Genomic DNA, 12,414 nt, shown 5'->3' on the forward strand with positions numbered 1-12,414 from the left:
ACTTACCTTGTTGCCCTGTATCCAGCCCTCCAGTGCTTTTACTGAAATGTCCACAAAGTCCACCCAGGACTGGGTGCTTGTCTTTTGGGTGTCCCTAAACTTGAGCCTATACTGCTCTGGGGTCAGGCCAAACTTTTTAGTCAAGCATCTCTTCATACTGAGGTATGAGTCTGCCTCCTCCCCCCTCAAGGTTAGGAGTCTATCCCTCCCAGAGTTGGGAACCAACTCCGAAAGAAGTGAACCCCAGTACTGAGGCTTGACTCTCCTCATCTGGAGGGCCCTCTCAAAGGCCCCCAGCCACTTATCTATATCATCCCCCTCTACATAGGCAGGAACCACCCCTTTGGGTAATCTGGGGCAAAAACCCCCACCCAGGGACACCTCAGCTTCTTTGTCGCTGCCACCATCTCTTTTCTCTTCCCTTGCCCACTTTTTCTTTTCTAGGGCCAGCTTCTCTGCCTCCAAAGCTATGAATGCTAGCTGGGCCTCCAGCTCTCTTTCCCTGAGGGACAGGTTCTCTCCTCCTGAAGGGACCCCATTCCCCCAACTAGCTTTGGGTCTGCCCCTAGTGACTGTATGTAATGAGGATCGGTCTTCCTCATCCTCACTTAGGCTCAGATGCCCTCCCTCCCCTGAGTGGTTGGAGCTAGCATCCTCCCCTACTTCTCCCTCCTCTGGAACTTCTTCTGAGTCTACCTCTTGGGCCTCAGCCCATGCTGTCAGGGATTTGATCAGGACATACTTCCTGAGGTCACTGGTTGCAGGCAACCCTCTTTCAGTACACAACCCCCTAAGCTGGACTACTGTCAGTGTGGGTAGGCTAGCCAGATCAAGCTCCATGGTTCCCTGGTTTTGCGTCAACAAAAACTTTTTGCAAAAATTGGAAACAAGAATTTAGAAAAATCACAAAAATTCTATAATTGAAATTAATCCAAATTAAAAATTAAAAACAATTTTTGCACTAGGACAATTTAAAGGATTTTTAATTTGTTTTACTTAAAACTGTAACGTGATACTGAACACAAGTACAGGATCCCACCACTGCTCACCAAAAATGTTGGAAAATGGGTTATTGGTAAGGGCAGGTAGGTACCTACACTTAGCAATAGGCCACTAACCTCCACTAAGGTCCAGTTAGGTCTCAGTAAATTAACCCCAGCTCAACCCTTGGTAGCTTGGCAACGAGCGTCAAGGCTTAACTTAGGAGTCAGAGTGTAAAGCATTCAAATACCACAAAACAGTAATTAAATAAAACACAGGAAAAAGTTTAAAAATCCAAAACCAATTTATAAAAATAGATTATATTTTTATCTTTAAAAGGACACCAAAACGAATCAAATTGGATAAGGGGAACCGGAGATATGAATTTTTAAAGAATTATTATTTTTTTAGCGCCTAGAAACAAAAAGCACCAATCGGGTCATCTGGTTGCACCTCGACCGGGGCAAAGTCAAAGTTTCAGGCCGACCGCAATGGAGCCCTGCTGGACTACAGGCCGCGGGAGGCCTTGGTTAAAATGTTACCTTCACACTTAGTCTTTTTTTTTCGAAGATTTTCTTCAGCGGGACGAACCTGCCAGTCCAATCCGACCTCCTGGAGCCCTTCTCCGGATACGCGATGCTGGAATCCTCGGTGGAGATTTTTACCTTCGGACTTAGTCTTTTTTTCGAGGTGAAAATCCTTCGACCGGGGTAAACCTGGATCTTGATCCGACGTCCATGGAGCCCTTCTCGGATACGCTGGCTGGGAGGTCCCGGTCAACTTTTTACCTTCGGACTTAGGGGGTGATTCTGACCCCGGCGGTCTTAGACCGCCGGAGCCAGGGTCGGCGGGAGCACCGCCGACAGGCCGGCAGTGCCCCGCAGGGCATTCTGACCGCGGCGGTAAAGCCGCGGTCAGACCGGCAACACTGGCGGGCTCCCGCCAGTGTACCGCTGCCCTGTTGAATCCTCCAAGGCGGCGCAGCTAGCTGCGCCGCCGAGGGGATTCCGACCCCCCCTACCGCCATCCAGTTCCCGGCGGTCCGCCCGCCGGGAACCGGATGGCGGTAGGGGGGATCGCGGGGCCCCTGGGGGCCCCTGCAGTGCCCATGCCAGTGGCACTGCAGGGGCCCCCATAAGAGGGCCCCTACAAGTATTTCACTGTCTGCTTGGCAGACAGTGAAATACGCGACGGGTGCAAATGCACCCGTCGCACCTTCCCACTCCGCCGGCTCGGTTACGAGCCGGCATCCTCGTGGGAAGGTCGTTTTCCCCTGGGCTGGCGGGCGGCCTTTTGGCGGCCGCCCGCCAGCCCAGGGGAAAACTTGAAATACCCGCCGCGGTCTTTTGACCGCAGCGCGGTATTTTGGGGGCGGAATTCTGGCGGGCGGCCTCCGCCGCCCGCCAGAATCAGAATCACCCCCTTAGTCTCTTTTTCGGAGATTTTCTTTACGGGACGAACCAGCAAATCAGGCCGGGTCGCGGTTGAAGCAAGCCGGCTAGAGGTGCTGCCCTCTATGGAGCTTTTTTACAAAAGTTGTCCAAACTTCTCCAAACTTCTGGGGCTTCTCCCAGATGTCCTTTTAAGGTTCTTTTGGGGTCCACAGCTCACCCCAAGGGTCCAGAAGTTCTGAGATGGTCCTTGGGGGGTGCGGACTACAACTCCCAGAATGCACCTGGCGCAAACTTCTTTTTGGCCACTGGACAGTGGTCAGCTGGTCGCTTTCTTCAGGAGTTGGTGCAGGGGACTCTGGATAGCAATTTTTCACCTGTAGCAAACAGGGAGTCCCTCCTTGAACCAGTTGAAGCCAGGCAAAGTCCTTCTTGTGGTGAAGCCCAAGTGTGCAGCTGGTGCAGTCCTTCTGAGTGCAGGTTCCAGGTGCAGGCCAGGGGTCCAGCAGGACAGTCCTTCTTCTCCTTTGGTTCTTCCTTGTTGGAATCTGATGGGGATCTGAAGTGTGGGTGCAGGTCTGCCAGTTTTATCCTTGCTCCTGGGTGAAAAGCAGGGGGGTCCTGGTTCTCCAATCAGGTGCAGGGTCCTTCCCCCTGTGATGACCACTTCCTGGGAAGTGTGGCAAAAATCAATCCCAGGAGGCAACATTCTCTAAAAATCCATCATGGCTGAATCTGATTTTTGGAGGTTACATCTGGCTGAGCCCACCCACTGGTGTGGCTAAAAATCATAAACACACCCCTCTCCTGCCCTCTCCTAATCTAATCAAGGGGCACCTAGTTGTCTGGGGTTGCAGGATGTGGGGGTGTTGCTGGTTGCTCCAAATGTCCTTCTCTGCCTTTGAAGACCAGTTTGGCAGCCCTCCCCCTTCCTGCCTCACCATCTGCTGAGGGGAGATTCCCTCCCACAGGCACATTCCTTTGTGTGAAGCCAGGCCACTTCACACCTCATCAAGGCAGCTTGGCCAAGCTACTAGAGCTGGCCAATCAGAGCACAGCAGCAAAAACAATGCAGGGGTGAAATGGGCAACTTTTCAGGTAAAGTTTAAAACTCTTTACTTGAACAAGTTATATTAAATCCCACAACTGGAAGTTGTGGGATTTATTACAACAATTAATTTGATACCAAATTCTTGGTATGCATCATTTAAGGGAGACTTTAAAAATTAAAATAAAGTCTCCCCATTCTAGCCTATGAAGGCCATTTACTACAATGAGGGAAAAACTAATTTGGCTGTTTTTACCTCACCAGGGCTTATAAAACTATTTTTATAAAGTCCCTGCTTATAGTTACATGGCACCCAGCCCTAGGGGCACATATGGCACATCTTAGGGGTGACTTATATGTAAAAATAAGGCAGTTTGAGACTTTGGAACTACTTTTAATTCCAAAGTCGAATTTGCATATAACTTTAATTTAAAAGCAGCCAGCAAGGCAGGCCTGCCTTTAAAATGACACTGGGCACCTCAGCAGTGCACCTATGGGTGCACTACCTATGCTGTGGTCCCTAAACCTACATGCCCTACCATATACTAGGGACTTATAGGTAGGTTAACTTAGCCAATTATAATTAGCCTAATTTGCATATCCATTTTACACAGAGCACTGGCCCTGGGACTGGTAAGCAGTACCCAGGGCACAGCCAAGAGTCAGTAACCACCAGTACCTGTCCAAAAAGTGTGGGGGTGACCAGGGCAAAAAGGAGGACTTTCCTACACAACAACATTACACATCCACTCTGTACCCCTCAGGAATCATGCAAGGACAAAAGGAAGTGATTGAAGTGAGTGTAATAAGATAAAATACTAGATATATGTTCTCAAAAATCAAAACAGTATTTACATATATACAAAAAGAGGGACACTGCCCAGTTCATAATGTCCGTGGGCCAGAGGGCCACATCACATAGGCCATGGCCCCACTTGACTCCTGCATCAACACGGAGAGAACACTGCAGGGGCATCAGGCCAAAAATACACAGGCACCTCAGGGGGATGGGGAAGGGGGGGCACCTCAGCCTGAAGATAGTACAACACCACTTGTCCTGGAGGGGGCAACATGCCCTGTGCTTGGTCCTGGGGAGTGCAAGGCCACAGTCTCTCAAGTGGGTGGTTTGCCCACTGCTTGATCCTGGGGAGTGCAAAGCCACATTCGCTCAAGTGGGTTGTTCGCCTACTGCTTGGTCCTGGGGAGTGCAAGGCCACGGTCTCTCAAGTGGGTGACTTCTCCACTGGTTCTGGAGGGGGCTTTGTGCCCAGTGTGGTTCATCCTGGCAAGGAGGGGGTGAATGGATGCCTTCTTCCACTGGTTCTGGAGGGGGCTTTGTGCCCAGTGTGCTTCATCCAGGCAAGGAGGGGGTGAGTGGATGCCTTCTTCTACTGGTTCCGGACGGGGCTTTGTGCCCAGTGTGCTTCATCCTGGCAAGAAGGGGGTGAGTGGATGTCTTCTTCCACTGGTTCTGGAGGGGGCTCACCTGGGTGTCAGACCCACACAATTTCCAGTGGTCAGGATGCATCACAGTACATGGAGGCAGGACTATACACTGCCCGGCGGCAGCAATGGCTGCTCAGTGGTGGCAGTGCCGGTGCTGGTGTCAGTGCTGCCAGTGGTGGGGGGAGTCTCCAGCCCATCCCATGCTGCCTCGGACTGATGCCCACTGGGGCTGCTGCTGCTGGTGCAGGGCTGGTGGCGGTGCAGGTGGTGGTGCAGGTGCCGGTGCTGGTGGCGGGGCTGCCAGTGGTGGGGGGAGGCTCCAGTCCTTCCCCTGCAGCCTCGGACGGATTCCCACTTGGGCTGTTGCTGCTGGAGGCGGCGCTGGTGGCGGTGCAGGTGGAGGTGCAGGTGCTGGTGCCAGTGCTGTTGTCGGCGATGCCAGTGGTGGGGGGAGGCTCCATCCCTTCCCCTGCAGCCTCGGACGGATGCCCCCTGGGGCTGCTGATGCTGGTGGCAGTGCTGGTGGTGGTGCAGGTGCAGCTGCAGGTGCTAGTGCTGGTGTCGGGGCTGTCAGTGGAAGGGGGAGGCTCCAGCCCTTCCCCTGCAGCCTCGGACGGCTGAAGAGCCATGGTTGGTGTTGGGGGCTCAGAATCAGTCCCAGCCCCAGGCCTCCTATCCTTCCTGCCTACAGGGGCAGGCCCGTTGCCCTTGCCATCTGGTTGTGCCTCCTTGCCCTTCCCCTTGTAAGCTGGTGGTGCCTCCTTGCCAGCTGGTGGTGCATCCTTGCCCTTCTCCTTGGCAGCTGGTGCAGGCACACTGCCAGTGCTGATGGGTGTTTCCTTGGAGCCTCTCACACCTGCAGTAGCTGCCGAAACTACTGTGGCCATGGACTGGGTGGCTGAGGTGCTAGCCTGGGTTCTGACCACCCTGGCCTGATGTGAAGGACGAGGGGTAGGGAAGAGGTCAACGGCGGAGAGGAAAAGCTTCTTATGGACACTGGGGTGGGAGAGGGTGAAGGTTTGAGAGTGGAGGAAGAGGGAGTGGCTGTTGGAGGTGTCTGTCTGCTGTGCTTGGGTGCAAGTGCAGGTGCATGGGCTGGATGCTGTTGTGAGGTGGATGGCTGTTAGGTGTCGGAGTGCTTACGTTTGTGTACTTTGGGAAGAGGGGGCACAGACACAGTGGGAGAGGACACAGGGGACGTGTGCATGGATGTGGGGGTGGTGACTGCCAGTGAGGGGCGTGTAGAGATAGGCGTGATGGTGATGGAGGCAGTCGATGTGGATGTAGTGCATGCAGGTGTGAGTGGAGATGCTACTGGGAGGGAGTTGGACGAGGAGGAGGAGGGGGACACAGTGGAGGCAGTGGATGTTGGTGTGTCTGCATCTGGATGGTGTTTGTGTGAGTGCCTGTGGGATGATGTGTGGTGCTTGTGTTTGCCTGAGCCACTCCTGTGTGTTGTCTTGGGTGCATGGCGGTCTGAATGTGTGCTTGGGATAGGTTGGGGTTGAGGGGAATGGGACTGGGCAGAGGAAGTTGGAGTGGGGAGGCTAGAGACAGGAACAATGGCTGCCATCAGGGAGGAGGACAGAGCCTGGATTGATCTCTGTTTGGCCGCCATGCCAGAGTGAATGCCCTCCAGTAATGCATTTGTTTGTTGCAAATGCCCTGCCAGCCCCTAGATGGCATTCACTATGGTTGACTGCCCAAAAGAGATGGATCTCAGGAGGTCAATAGCCTTCTCACTCAGGGCAGCAGGGCTAACTGGGGCAGGGTCTGAGGTGCCTGGGGCGAAGGAAATGCCCACCCTCCTGGTTGAGCAGGCACAGGATACTCGCTGAGGGGCTGCTGGGAGGGCGGTGCTGGTACGGGGGTGGCACCTGTACCTGTAGTTGGGGTGGGCACAGAGCTGTCCGCCACCACTAGGGAACTTCCATCGAAGTGGGTGTCACTTTCCGAACTGTCCCCTCCTGTCTCCGCCGTGGTGCTCCCCTCTGTCCCACTGGTGCCCTCACCGTCGGTGGATTCGGCCTCATGGGCCCTGTGGGATGCAACATCATCCATCGCCAGTGCCTCTGCTCTTGCGCCAGATGATGCTAATGCACATAAGAACAGGATGACAAAACAAAAAGGGGGGAAGAGACCGAGGATACACTTGGTCATGGCAGCAACAACGCCACCGTTGGCATACACGACACACACACAGAGGGAACCTCCCTATGCACTAGGCAATGCACTCCTAGTCACAATGCTAGTCACCATGCCATGGACAGTAATACCTAAAGCCAATTGCAGCATACCTGAGACCTACAGAGCCCTGCCCAGTAGTGGATGCCCACTAGCTTGGTTGGAGGTGGAGTTCATCAGCCCCTGCCCAACATGGAACCTACCCTGCAATGTCAGGCCTGGCATAGGTGCACAAATAGGCCCACATCCCCCACCCGAAGGAAACTCCATCACGCACAAGTGGTATAATGTGAAACTGTATTCACCCCTTTTGGCTGCTGTGATGCCCTCAAGTGCCCATCCAGCTCCGGATAGGCCACCGCCAGTATGCAGAACATCAGGGGGGTCAAGGTTCGACAGGCACCCCTTCCACGTTGGGAAGCCATCCCCAGCTGGGCCTCCGCCGTCTTCCTTGCTCAGCATCTCAAGTCCTCCCACTGTTTGAGACAGTGGGTACTCTGCCTGCCATAGACCCACAGGGTCTGCACATCCTTGGCGATAACATGCCATACACCCTTTTTCTGATGGGCGCTGACCTGCAGAGAAATACACATAGAAAAAAGGTATCAGTCATACCGTCTGGCCTGTTACACTCATGGCCCACCATATCCCTCCCATCCCCTTCCGCACATACATTGCCCACCATACATGCAGCACGCTTACCAGGACCCTTCAACCCCCCCCCCACTTTACACAAGGCCCTCATATACAGCACTCCATGCATTTATGCCCCATGCATCGTGCTCACAGTGTACTCACTTGTTGGTCTGAAGGCCCATACAGCATTCGGCACTGGGATAGGACCCCATCCACCAGTCTCTCCAACTCCGCAGCGATGAAGGCAGGGGACCTTTCCCCAGTGACACGAGCCATGGTAGGGTCCAGACACAGGTCACAGCAGCACATGCAGTGTAGGTCCTCTCCTGAGGTAGCAAGTGAGTAAACAGATAGAAAATGGCAGTCACGTCCACGGCAGTGCGTACCGTCACCGCCGGCGTACATCACCATTGGCTACTGTAACCCATAAGGCTCAATGACAACCATTGAGGAGTTGCATGGCGGTACTCGACCACCTCCCGCAAACGCAGATCTCCCATGTCAATGCAAAGTATCCTGGGTCTGTGCATGATGTCTTTATCCTAAGGAATAGCAGCATCCCATATGTGATGGCTCAACTCCAGAGGCACTGGGTGTGGCTAATAGGTGAGCCCATGGTCCCAACCCAGTATATGTTGGTGTATGGGTATGTGGTTGGCCCTAAGGGTTAGTGTGTGGCTAACAGGTATCCCTCAATATTTGCAGGTGACTCTGGTTACCCCAACCTCTCATGGGTACTGACCCCCAGTGAGGAATCCCAGGACAAGGGCAGAGGAACGTTACAATGAGTCAAATGGGTGAACAAGAAGAATTACAGAGCAAACCTTCAGCCTCCTGATGGCCAGGTTTCAGTGCCTCCATCTAACAGGTGGTTTCCTGTGCTACTCACCCAAGAAGGTCTGCCACATCATCGTGGCATGTTGCATGTTGCACAACCTTGCCTTACATCGCCAGGTGCCTTTTCTTCAGGAGGATGAGGCTGGAGATGGCCGTGTGGCAGCTGTGGAGCCCGTGGACAGTGACGAAGAGGAGGCCGAGGATGAGGATGTGGACAATAGAACATCAATCCTACGACACACAGGTAAGACACTGTAACTTCACCTTCAATTGCAGTTTTGTATTGTTAAATTGTCACTGGCAGGCTAATATTCCCACTACTATAGCCACTTACTGTACCCTTTAACATGTCTATTTACAGATATATGTACCCCACTCTGGCTCCTGGTGTACTGACTGCAGCAAAGTACAGGTCATACCTATGTATATATTACTGTACAGTTGAATTGCAATGTCTACAGATTGTTAAACGAATACACAGTTCAATTACTTGACAGACTCAATACAATTTTTTACAAGGATGTTTATTTATGTGCTAATAGATGGATGGGGTATTGCTATAGGCTGGGGGGTGGTGGAGGAGAGTCCAGGTAAGAGTTCCAGTCTATTTGTATCAAAGGTGCATTGTCCAAGGGGGCATAGGAAGGGGAGCAATTGCAGCTCAAGGTGGACATGGTGACAGAGTGGGATACAAGGGTAACAATCAGGAGAGTCTTATTTCCTGGTGGGGGTATTGACAATGTTCTCTGGCTTCTGCCTGGATTGCACAGACCGTTCGCGGGGTGGTTCTCCTTCTGCAGGGGGAGGGGTGCTGGTGGCCGGTTGTTCCTGTGGCGGGGACTCCTGTCCACTAGTGTCAGCGGAGGTGGAGGGCTGTTCATCAGTGTGGCTAGTGTCAGGGGCCCGTTGATGTGCCACTGCCTCCTCATGGTGTTGGCCATGTCTGCCAGCACCCCTGCAATGATGACCAGGGTGGTGTGGATGTCCCTCAGGTCCACCCTGATCCCCAGGTACTGTCCCTCCTACAGCCGCATGTTCCCTTGCAACTTTTCCAGTATCTGGCCCATCGTCTCCTGGAAATGGTGGTATGCTCCCAGGATCGCGGTGAGTGCCTTGTGGAGAGTCAGTTCCCTGAGCCTGTCCTCCCCCTGTCGCACAGCAGTCCTCCCAGATTTCCTGTTGTCCTGTGCCTCTGTCCCCTGAACCGTGTGCCCACTGCCACTGACCCCAGGTCTCTGATTTTCTTGGCTATGGGTTGTGCCCTGGGGTCCCCATAGTGGGGGACATGCTGCTGATTGACTTGTCCTGGGGACAGAGGTATGGGCCCGCTGGGTGGGTGCTGTGCAGGTGTTTCCTAATCGGGGAGACTCTGTGGTGGTATGGGACTGTGCCTGCATAACCGACTGCCTGGAGGTCCCTGATGGGCCAGGTTGCTCATCCTGATCCAAGCGTGCAGAGGTGCTGTCATCACTGTGGCCCTCTTCTGTGGGGGGACTGGATGTTCCTGGCACCTCCTCTCCAATGAGGTTGTGTGGGGGACCTGTGGGGATGTAAAAGCAGTGTTATTGTTCTGCGTGTGACATCTTGTGCATGGGTGTGTTGCCCTGTATGGTTGTGATTGCCCTGGCAGCTTAGGCTTGTGTGAGTGGTGATTTGGTTGGATAGGTGATTGTCTCAAGTGTGCATGCTTTGGAGATGGGTGTCCATGCAGGTCTGTGAGTGGTGTCCCTGCATTGGTGTTGCATGCAGGGCGTGGTAGTGGGAGGAGTGGGTCGTGTTGGTGGGGTGTATGTGAGGTGGTGGAGTGATGGGGGTGAGGGTAGGGGCGGGGGCATGTGATGGCATGCAGGTGGGGGGGGTGATAGTAATAAAGATTTGACTTGCCAGAGTCCAGTCCTCCTGCTACTCCTGCCAGACCCTCAGGATGCATGATTGCCAGGACTTGCTCCTCCCATGTTATTAGTTGTGGGGAGTAGGTGGGGCCCCACCGCCAGTCCTCTGTACAGCTATCTGGTGTCTTGCTACCACAGAACGCACCTTCCCCCATCATCCCCTGTTCTGGGGTGCTGTCCCACAGTGTTGACCCTGTCCACGATTCTCAGCCATAGCTGCATCTTCCTAGCAATGGATATCTGCTGCAACTGTGCTTCAAATAGCTGTGACTCTACCCGGGTGATTTCCTCCACCATGACCCTTAGCTCCTCCTCTGAGAACCTGGGGTGTCTTTGTGGTGTCATGGTTGTTGTGTGAGTGGTGTGTGTGAGAGTGTGTGGGGTGATGTGTTGGGGTGTGTGCTGTGAGGTGTCTGGATGGTGTATGGGTGATGGTGTTCTGTGGCTCTGGTTGTGTGGGTGCTCTTACTGTATCTCTTTCTAGTGCCAATTCTTTCTAAAGGGTTGTGGGTAGTGTGGGTGGGTGTTCTATAGTGGTGTGGATGTGGTGTGTGTAAGGGTGTCAGGTGTGTGTAGTTTGAATTGTCCAATGTGGTGTTGTTTTGTATGTGTTCGGGTATTTTGAGCGCAGCGGTATGTACCGCCAATGGTTTAAAGCGGTTGAATGTCCGCCACGGTCATAATGCTGTGAGCGTAGTTATGTTGGCGTAACGGTGTGTGTTTTGGTACCGCGAGTTTATCACTGACCTTTGGGCTGGCGTACTTATGTGTGTGTCTGTATAGTGACGGATTGCTATGTGTGTGTCATAATATGGGTAGCGGTAAACCGCTGCGCGGTATGTTGGCGGCAGTCGGCATGGCGGTAAGCGGGACTTACCGCCAATGTCAAAATGAGGGCCACAATGTTTTGTCGTCAGAATTCAGGTTCTGTCCATTTTGTATCTGCTGGTGCCCAGGCACCCAGATATTGCTGCCCTCAGTCAAAGGCTATGCGCCATAGGCTGTGGTGGGATAGTGTATGTGCAAAGGCTGTTTCTGAAAACCATACCTGGAGAACAAAGTCCACTGCACATGATCAAAGGTCCTCCATGATAGCTCATAGAAACATGAGACATGGATGAGGGCCATGACCACATCCTGTTTACAGATTCCACTACATAGCCATAGGCTGTGCACCTAGATTTCTACAACTGGCTAGCTGAAAAAGTATATCATGACAAACCCCCCCCCCCCAAAAAAAAATGAGCAAAAACTTCATTAGGGAGTTATGTTTCTTAATGTAGAATAGGAAATATTTGCTTCAAAAACTAGTGTGGTGCTTAAAAATGTCATTTAAATGGAAATTATGGTTATGATGTGAAACCAAAAAGCACTGATATTTGCCTTTTATGTTAAATGACACAGCCATACTTCTTGGAAAGCCCTGCTGGCAACCTCACACTTTTTGCTACAGCTGATATCACAAATGGCATAGGTAATATTTCCAATAAAACTAATTGCAGCTATGGAAGATAGTTCCCTGTCTGATCAAAACTAAACCCTGTCCCAAAAAGTACCAAGAGTAGCCAAAGGATGACTATTTGAAGCTGTGAGGGAAGAAGTGTTAGCCTTGGGATTCTCTCCATGGCCTTCACCCATAGCTTGCTAGGTGCACCCATTGTGAGAGTTCACAGGGCACAGTTAAAGACCATGTCAAATTATTTTTTGAGGATAGGTTTGCTGACTGCATGACAAAGGGCATAGTCTGGTCTAAAGCAAGGCCCTGCACCATACAATGTTGCCCACTGCGAAAGGTCACGTCACCTCAAGAGGTAGGAGCGTTTATAGTGTATCATTTGCAAAGCCATCTGTGAAATCAGAGGATGTGCTATGAGTTATGTTTACGTTGTTCAACATCATTTGCAAAATTTATGGGGACCTAACGCCTCCTTGCGCCACATTAGTGTCATTTCTTTTACTCTAACGTGACCCAATGAGGCAAAAATCGCTGCGCCAGATT

This window comes from Pleurodeles waltl, chromosome 7 (assembly GCF_031143425.1).
Source record: "Pleurodeles waltl isolate 20211129_DDA chromosome 7, aPleWal1.hap1.20221129, whole genome shotgun sequence".
Classification (NCBI taxonomy): Eukaryota; Metazoa; Chordata; class Amphibia; order Caudata; family Salamandridae; genus Pleurodeles; species Pleurodeles waltl.